Raw genomic sequence first — 9237 nt, 5'->3', positions numbered from 1 at the left:
TGCTCCCCTCTCAAAAGCCCCAAGCCCAACCTTCATGTCCCTCACCAGAGAAACCTCCCCTGAATCCGTTCCTCCCCACTGGATAGCACACGTTTCTCCTATTCCTTACCTTCAACAGTAACCCAAATGAGCAGCTTCCACAGAGAACCAAAATGCGTAACAGAGAAAAAAATATGAGCCACAGGAACCAGGCCACTGCGTGAACATTGTGTATCATCAGCAAACATCCCTACTTGTGACCTAATGGAAGGAAAGACTTGGATAAAGCAGTTGAAGATGATCTACCCTTCGACACTACTCTGAGGAATTCCTGGAGCATCGGAATGCTAAAAAGAGGGACTAGATGTACGTTACATACAGCCCTTGGGATTTGGTCAGGGAGGGTTAAGCACCCTTCCTGATGCAAGGGAGAAGTCCCCAATGGTGTTCTGAACAAGTTACTGAAAACCTGTGTGAAGCCACTAGCTGCAGTGTGCAAGAAGAGTGGGGCGAAGTGCCACAACAATATTACCCGGTAGCATTCACTTCTATTGTGACGAATGCTGTCAGAGCTTGTCGTAGTTAGAATTAACTCCTGCCTTAGCAAGGACCTGGATCCACTGTAGTTTGCCTGCTGCCACAACAGGTCTACAGGGGACGGACTCTCACTTGGCCTTGGAGCACCTGGACAACAGCACTACTTACGTCAGGCTGCTGTTTATTGATTACAGCTCAGCGTTCAACACCATCGTACCCTCAATACTAATCAACAAGCTTCAAAAACTGGGCTTCTGTACCTCCCTATGGAACTGCATTCTTGACTTCCTCATCAAGAGACTACAGAAATAAAATCTCCACCTCACTGACATTCAACACAGGCGCACCTCAAGGATGCATCAACAAAACCGAGGAAGTAATCATGGACTTCAGAAAGGGGAAATCGGGAGAACACACGCCAGTTCTCATCGAGAGGTCAATAATCGAAAGGGTGAGCAGCTTCAATTTCTTGGGCATCATAGCTCAAAGGATCTATGCTGGGCCCAACATGCAATCATAATGAAGGCACGCGAGTGGCTTTAGGAGTCTGAGGAGATTTGGCATAGGTCACCATAGGTTCTAGCAAGTTTCTACAGATGTACCGTGGAGAGCATTCTAACTGTTTGTATCAACGGCCAGTGTGGAGGCTCCAAAACACAGGATCGGAAGAAGTTGCTGGGTGTGGCAGACTCAGCCAGCTCCTGGGCACAAGTCTCCACAACATCGAGGACATCTTCAAAGTGTGGTGCTTCAGGAGGGTGACATCCATCATTAAAGACTCTCGCCACCCGGGATATGCCCTCTTCTCATTCCTACACCAGGGAGGAGGTACAGGAGCCCAAAGATGCACTCACAATGCTTCTTCACCTCCGCCATCAATCCATAAACCCAGGAACACTACCTCACCACTCCTCTTTTGCACTATTTACTTTTTATTGTAACCAATAGTAATGTTTATGTCTTGCATTGTACTGTTGTCAAAAGAAAAAAAAACTTCATGAGATATAGTATGTCAAGGAAAATAAACCTGATTCTGAACTGTAACTTCTGAATGGTTGCCAGCCTTGTAAAAGTTAAAAGTAAATAGTGCTCTATCTGTTTTACTTATCTTGATATGTTTAATTGTTTACAAGAAATCTAAGGTATTTTAAATTAGTTTCTACTTGAACAATTTTTAATTGTCTCTGATAACGGGGACTCTCCAAGGGTGTGATCCCTCAGGAACTCTTGCCTGGTGCCTGGTGGTCTGGGACACCTCTTGGGACTGATGGATCAGTCCAGCTAGTTTTCACATCCAGAAAATGTTACCCAATTGGACAGACATTGTGGGTGGAAGCCTGCCAGATCCAGAACTATTCATTTTTGTATATTTTGCCAGAATGCAGGAAATGTGACATACAATGATATGTCAATGTTTGCAAACTCACTTCCGTTCTAGTTCCTCGAAAGCTAATAAATACTTTGCTTAATCATTCAGGTTAACAGACAGCTTGTGTTTTACATGTACCACTCAGTCCTGAGGCTTTATTTGATCAACAAGCCAAATTAAAAAGAAGTATCTGGACTGCAAGGTAAGCGATTAGATTTAACACAACTGGTTTATTTTAAATCATTAAATTGGTACAAAGAATTATCTTTACTTATTAAGACCATTAGATATAGAATTAGGTCATTTGCCGCATCGAGTCTGTTGCACCGTGGATGAATTTTTTTAACTTCATTTTCCTGCCTTCTCCCCATAACCCTTAATCCTCTAATTGATTAAATCTAAAGAGTGAACTGAAAATGTGAGCTTCTGATGCTTCATATAGTCGTTCTCACTCTTGCCCTTCCTTTCCTGAAACCCACTGTGTGTTGTGGTTGCAGGAGCTTGTTCTCAAGTAACTGCTCCTCACGGATGTGCTGAAACAAGAATGGAGGGTTAGACATTTGCAGGGAATGCCAAGCCATCTTCATCTGTATTTTTATATCTCCAACAAAGATACGAGCAAAATCCTTAAATTCAGATAAACATACCTTTGAAGCCTCAAGCAGGACAGTATTTCCATTTTGCCAGCTTCTGTTATTCATCATTGTTGTGTGCCGTGTCGTGTGCGATTGGACCATGATTGTTCTCGGCAAATTTTCCGGCAGAAGTGGGGGTTTGCCATTGCCTTCTTCTGGGCAGTGGCCTTACAAGACGGGTGACCCCAGCCGTTATCCATACTCTTCAGAGATTGACTGGCTGGTGTCAGTGGTCGCATAACCAGGACTTGCGATATGTACCGGCTGCTCGTACGACCGTCCACCACCTGCTCCCATGGCTTCACGTGTCCCTGATCGGGGCTGAGTAGGTGCCGCACCTTGCCCAAGGGTGACCTGCAGGCCACCAGAGGGAAGGAGCGCCCTACACCTCCTTTGGTAGAGACGCATCTCCAGCCTGTCTCCACATCTCCACCCGCCACATGTTATATTTCTGCCCTATTCGCTTAATGACTTTTAACTCTAAACAGAGCATGAATCTGATAATTATTATAAAGATTTGTTTGATGGTTCTCACTAATATTAGTAGAGTTGCTCATAACTAACATTGCTGCAAAAGTTCAATTGATGAGCACGTGCTGTGTACTCCAGTCACTAACTCAGAGACCAAAGAAGGAACATAAAATGAGTAAGACTATAAAACATAGGAGCAGAGTTACACCATTATGTCCACTGAGTCTGCTCCACCATTTAATAACTTAATTTATTTTTCCTCCTAACCCGATTCTCCTGCCTTCTCCCCATAACCTTTGACGCCCTTACTAATCAAGAGCATATCATATTTCTGCTTTAAATATACCCAACGACTTGGCCTCCACAACTGTCTGTGGCAACGAACTCTGCAGATTCACCTACCTCTGGCTAAAGGAATTCCTTCTCATTTCTGTTCTAAAGGGACACCCTTCTGTTCTGAGTCTTGCCCACTATCAGATGCATCCTTGCCACTTTATCTAATTCTTTCAATACTTGGTAGGATAATATTAAGGGTGTGTCTTTCACAAATATCGCAGGTATAGTTGCTACATCTATGATGAAAGTACTAAGAACTTAATTTAGAAGTAAGTTGCTTAATTGTAACTTCAAGATTTGGGGTTTTTGGAAAATGTGTGTAATGGCATTGTCAGTTATCATCAGTTTTGACACTAGCACTAGATAGTTAAGTTACTGGACTAACAAGTAGAATTCTGGACCATTGGACAGGGGACGTAAGACGGAATGTGGCCTCGGCAGCCAAATTTAAACTTAAGTTAACATAGAAACATAGAAACCCTACAGCACAATACAGGTCCTTCGGCCTACAAAGCTGTGCCGAACATGTCCCTACCTTAGAACTACCTAGGCTTTACCCGTAGCCCTCTATTCTTCTAAGTTCCATGTAGCCATCCAGAAGTCTCTTAAAAGACCCTATTGTTTCTGCCTCCACCACCACCGCCGGCAGCCTATTCCATGCCCTCACCACTCTCTGCGTAAAAAACTTATCCCTGATATCTCCTCTGTACCTGCTGTCCAAGCACCTTAAAACTGTGCCCTCTCGTGTTAGCCATTTCAGCCCCGGGGAAAAGCCTCTGACTATCCACACGATCAATGCCTCTCATCATCTTGTATACCTCTATCAGGTCACCTCTCATCCTCCATCGCTCCAAGGAGAAAAGGCCGAGTTCACTCAAGCTACTAAAGACCGGCATTAAAAAAGGGAAGGAAACCATGAAACTATACACAGAAATATACCTGATTCAACAATCCCTTACCTTGTCTGTTCTAAATGGAACCTCACACTCAGAAATGTGATTGACTCTTAATTGCATCCTCATTTAAGGATTGGGATGGACAGAAAACACTGGCATTTGAATGAAAAAATACATTCAGAAGCAAAGTAGCAGGAACGGGTAAAAGCAGCATTTGATATAAACCGTTAAATTCTGCATTTACAGCACACGACAGAGTTTGTCATATTGCCTAGAGTACTTTGGGAATGAAATGGCAGCTCTTTAACTGCACATGTACTTCTGCTGTCTAAGTACCCTCCACCGACTTCAATTATTTCCATGTTTCTATACTTGTTATCAATACGCACATATGAGTAATGGTCCTATTTATCCCAGTAAAGGAATCAACAACTTTGGGAAAAGAGAAAAAGGGAAAAGTGGAACAAAAAAAATGTTCCTTAGCAATTTCTGCTGACTTTTAATGTGTTTATTTTACAGCCGTTTGCTTCCGTGCAGTACAAAATGTTGGCCACTGCTGGGTTAGTGTTGTCTTTCCTGTTTAAGTTGCCAAGTGCTGAGTTGTGTCCTGTGTCCTGTGAATGCACAAAAATCAGTCGCCAAGGCTTCAAAGTTGACTGCAGCTCGAGACAGCTGAAAGAAGTTCCCGTTCTTCATGGAAACACAATTGAACTCTACCTACAGAATAACCATTTAACCACCGTTGCTCCCGGAAAATTTGATATGCTTCACAACTTGAGAAAGGTCGATCTTTCCTCCAACCCATGGAACTGTGATTGCCATATTGGGTACCTCAAACACTGGCTAGAAGACCAGAAATTCATTTCTGATTCACCAGTTCTTTGTTCAACTCCTGTTTTAATTAAAGGCAAACATATATTGAATCTAACAGGGAATGAATACCCTGCCTGTAAGGGTCGTGAATATACCCACTGTAAATCAATTATTTACAGATACGCCTGTATTTTTACTGTATCTTTGTCTGTTTTCCTTTTGTTGATATGTGCAGTTTACATTGCTAAGTATTTGACTTACTGGGTTTTTATGATAGAATGCCCTGGAAGACAAAAAATCCAATAAAAAAGAGATGGAGAAAATGGATTTTGCCTATAACACATTTCCTTTATTATTTTCTAGAAAGAGAGGCGCATTTCCAGATAATGAAATAGTTTCAGGTGTTTTTATAAATACTGGAGGGGAATGTGGGAGGGGCTTGAACTGCGAGAGTAAAATGGATTTGTTTTGGATAAAGGCAAACCTATTTATCGACTTGCTTTATATTTTCACACAAATTATTCCTGATGCATTTCAGATTTACAACACAGATCATTACAGCACAGTACAGGCCCTTCTGCCCGCAATGTTGTGCCAACCCTTTAACCTACTCTAAGATCAAACTAACCTTTCCCTCCCACATAGCCTTCCATTTACTATCATTCATGTACCTCTCTGCAAGTCTCTTAAACATCCCTAATGTAACTGCGTCTACCACCATCCCAGCAGCACGTTCCACACAACCACCACTCTCCGTATTTCCTCCTTTTCGCCATTTCTTTGACTGCAGCTCACATTAGCTGAAAGAAATTCCTGTTCTTCCTGAAAAGACAATTGATCTCCACCTACCATTCAACCACCGTTGCTCCGGGAAAGTTTGACCTGCTTCACGCCAACTATCAGCTCGTTGACAAAATATTAAATGCTCCTTCTGGAATGTATTCCAGAAACTAGTTACTCCGCAATCCCATTCAAATTTCTAACGTCAAACGATTTGTATACAGCTGCAGAGTCAAGTTCTCATCGTTTCAAATCATATTCTTTCTCAGTCATCAGGAATCCTCCCCATCAAAGTACTGCATGTTATTTAAAAATGAACCTGCACTTTGCAAGATGTTTTTGAGAGCTGGCAGAAATGTTTGTCAGTTCTGTTAGTATCAGAGAGATGTTACTGGCAATTGGAAAGCCAGGAAACAAAAGATCAGATCTCAACTTGAGCCAACATAACTATGAATTCAATGTCCACACAGGAATGATGTAGAAGCACTAATGGAGAATTTTGGCCATGAGGAACAAGTGTAGATTGAGGTTTTTACCTTTGGAATTTAGTTTACGAGATTGAGATGGAATAGAGAGGAAGGGCCTATTTCCCTTAGCAGTAGGGTCAATTATGGATTTAAAATAATTGGTTGAAAATTAAGAAAAAAAAGGCTGAAAGACTGGCTGAAACAGAAACCCTCCTCATGTTTCAGAAGATCTTAGATATGCATTTCAAGTACCCTAACCCTCAAGGCCAGGCACAAGGAGCAAGGTAGTAGAATTAATCTGGATATCATTTATGGTCGACCAGAACACAGCGGCCAAAATGACCCCCTTCAGTTTGTTAAAATTCTGTCATTCCATGATTCTACATATTCACAGTTACAAACTTTTTTAATTACCTGAGGACCTTGTTGGCTAGAGAAGAATATAAGGTTGAACAGCGACAAAATAAGGAAAATAATGAGCATCAAAGAAATATGCAACATATTATCTGCTATAGCATCTGCAAAAATGATTGTAAATTCCTGTGACCAAATATGAAATACTGAAGAAGTAAACATGTTTCTGCAGGTTAATTACCAACAAATTGTAATATTGCTGTGCTTTTCATGTTCGTAGAAATAACATGTGCTGCTACAGCTGAGAGAAATAAAGATTCTATAATGCCTGTAATTCCTGTGTCCCAGTGTTTTCCATCTCAAGATGCAACTGACTGGTAATCATCACATCCTACACAACATAACACAGGAGATGAAACCAAAATAGTGTGAAAATAGAAGACTGTGGATTGTTCCAACGTTTTATTTCTACAGCCATTTGTCTCATGCTCTGTAAATTTTAACTCTTATTGCTAATTGAATTGTGTCACTTGGGAAGTGATTGCCTTGTAATGAAACCATGCAGATTGCTTTCAGTTTACTGTGGTCACTGATGTCACACTTAAAACTAATAGCAAGCCACTCGAACGGCATTGGCTCAAAGCAAATTCTTTGAGATTATACATTAGGCTTCACTGCAGTACAGGCACATGTCCAGAGACACTTTACCCATCTTCTCCAGTTTTAATTGGCTGCCACATTGGAAGGAACTCTTTCATAGGTACTGGGGATAGAAAACAAAATTGTATAGACTAATACAGCATGGGTAAAGGGCCTTCAGCCCACTGGTCCACTCTGGCCAAGACCCAAATTTGGTGCAAGGGGCAAATGCGGGTTAACTGGCGCCTTAAAACCAGTCTCTTTGGGCAGTTGGGACTCATCAGCCCTGGCTGACAGCTCATCTGGGAGAAGGAAAACTCTGGTCTCAAACCTCCACTGCCTTGCGACTATCCCCACTCATGAGGAAGGCTTTGGGAGTAAACCCCGTGGGAAAAATCCGGAGCTGGAGTCCCTAAGGCAGTCCCACGTTGAGTTCCACGCTGACTGACAGCTCCTGCGATGCTGCTGGTGCCAAACTGTATCGGTCTTTGGGTTCATCAGATGCATGGAGAGGGGAACTTTTCTACATGGGCGGCAGCTTGCTCTCCATATCGTACTGCCCAGGCTTGCGTATCTAGACAGCTAGGACGTAACATCCATGGTCAACTCTGTCCAACGGAGGCCTCAGACTCAGGCCTGTCTTTTAAAAGTTGTTATTGTATCTGCCTCAACCACCTCCTCTGGCAGTTCATTCATATATGTATCACGCGTGTCATTGAGTTATAGAAAAGTGCAGCACAGAGATTAGCCGTCCGGCCCATCTAGTCTGTGCCAAGCCCTTTAAAATGCCTACTCCCATCGACCTGCACCGGGTGTCCAGGGTCAGTGATCGGAGGCTGGCAATGTCCTTGGAGTGTGTGGTGAAGCTAGAGCAGAATTAGCCTTCACAAATCCACAGAATTGTCTAAAAGTAAAATCAAACATTCCTTTCTGCTGGCGGCAAACCCAAAATGAGCATCAAAATCAGAAGCCCAAAGGTTCATTTTATTGTCACAGGATGCACGTGCAGTACAACTCTGATATTCGTCTTCTCCAGATTGCCATGAAGTGCAGAAAAACCATGAGGAAAGAACCATGAAAGAAAAGGCATCAAGCCCGCCCCCCACCCAGCATAAAAAAGGAACAAAACATGCAAACCCCAAAATCCCCCACCCCCTCAATTGCACAAAAAAAAAAACTAACAGCTATCCCCGCATGCAAAATGGCAGTTGGGACTCAAAAACCTCAAACCCTCAACCCCCTCCCTCGCAAAAAAACAGTGACAATGACAGCAAATCCTCCCAAACGCCCTCAAAACAAACGGTGATTCTTTGATCAGTGGGACCAGCAATAGTCAAGCATGATGTTGGGATGTTTAGATAACATCAGGTATCCACATTGTGAATAAACTGGTGGGACTGAGAAATGAAATGCTGTCGTGTCCACAGCTACTGGTGTTGTTTTTCACCGGCTAGTGGGTTATCATTGATGCTGCAGTGAAACAGACAGTTTCAACCACCAGTGTTGTAACAGCCCTTTCATTTCCGATAACTGCAGTTTCACGTAGCCAAACCTTTAATGAAAATCAGTAAAAGGACTGCAGGTGCCAAAAACTGAAATAAAAACAGAAACTGCTGGAAATACACAGCAGGTTGGGCAGAAACTGGGGGGAAAGATCTCAAATTGGAAGCTCTTTGTTTCATAGAGTTGTTTTTAGTAGAGGCCTTAAGAGCGGTGGGGGGGGGTGGGTTTCAAATCCGGTTGTTCTTTTTATGTTTGCATTTGGATCTCTCGTAGTGTCAACGTGGACCACTGTTTTTTAATAAAACTTTTTTATAAGATTTGTACTTTTTAACAAACTCACATACTTTGCACAGTATGTGTTGGTTCATCCCCACTCACTGACAGAAAACGATATAGAGCTAAATCTTTCTCATTTTTCATTGGCTAGTATTGGAACATTACCCATATGATGTAATTGT

This window comes from Hemitrygon akajei, chromosome 19 (genome assembly GCF_048418815.1).
Source record: "Hemitrygon akajei chromosome 19, sHemAka1.3, whole genome shotgun sequence".
NCBI lineage: Eukaryota > Metazoa > Chordata > Chondrichthyes > Myliobatiformes > Dasyatidae > Hemitrygon > Hemitrygon akajei.
The sequence above is the reverse complement of the archived record's forward strand: the minus strand, read 5'-3'. Positions refer to the sequence as shown.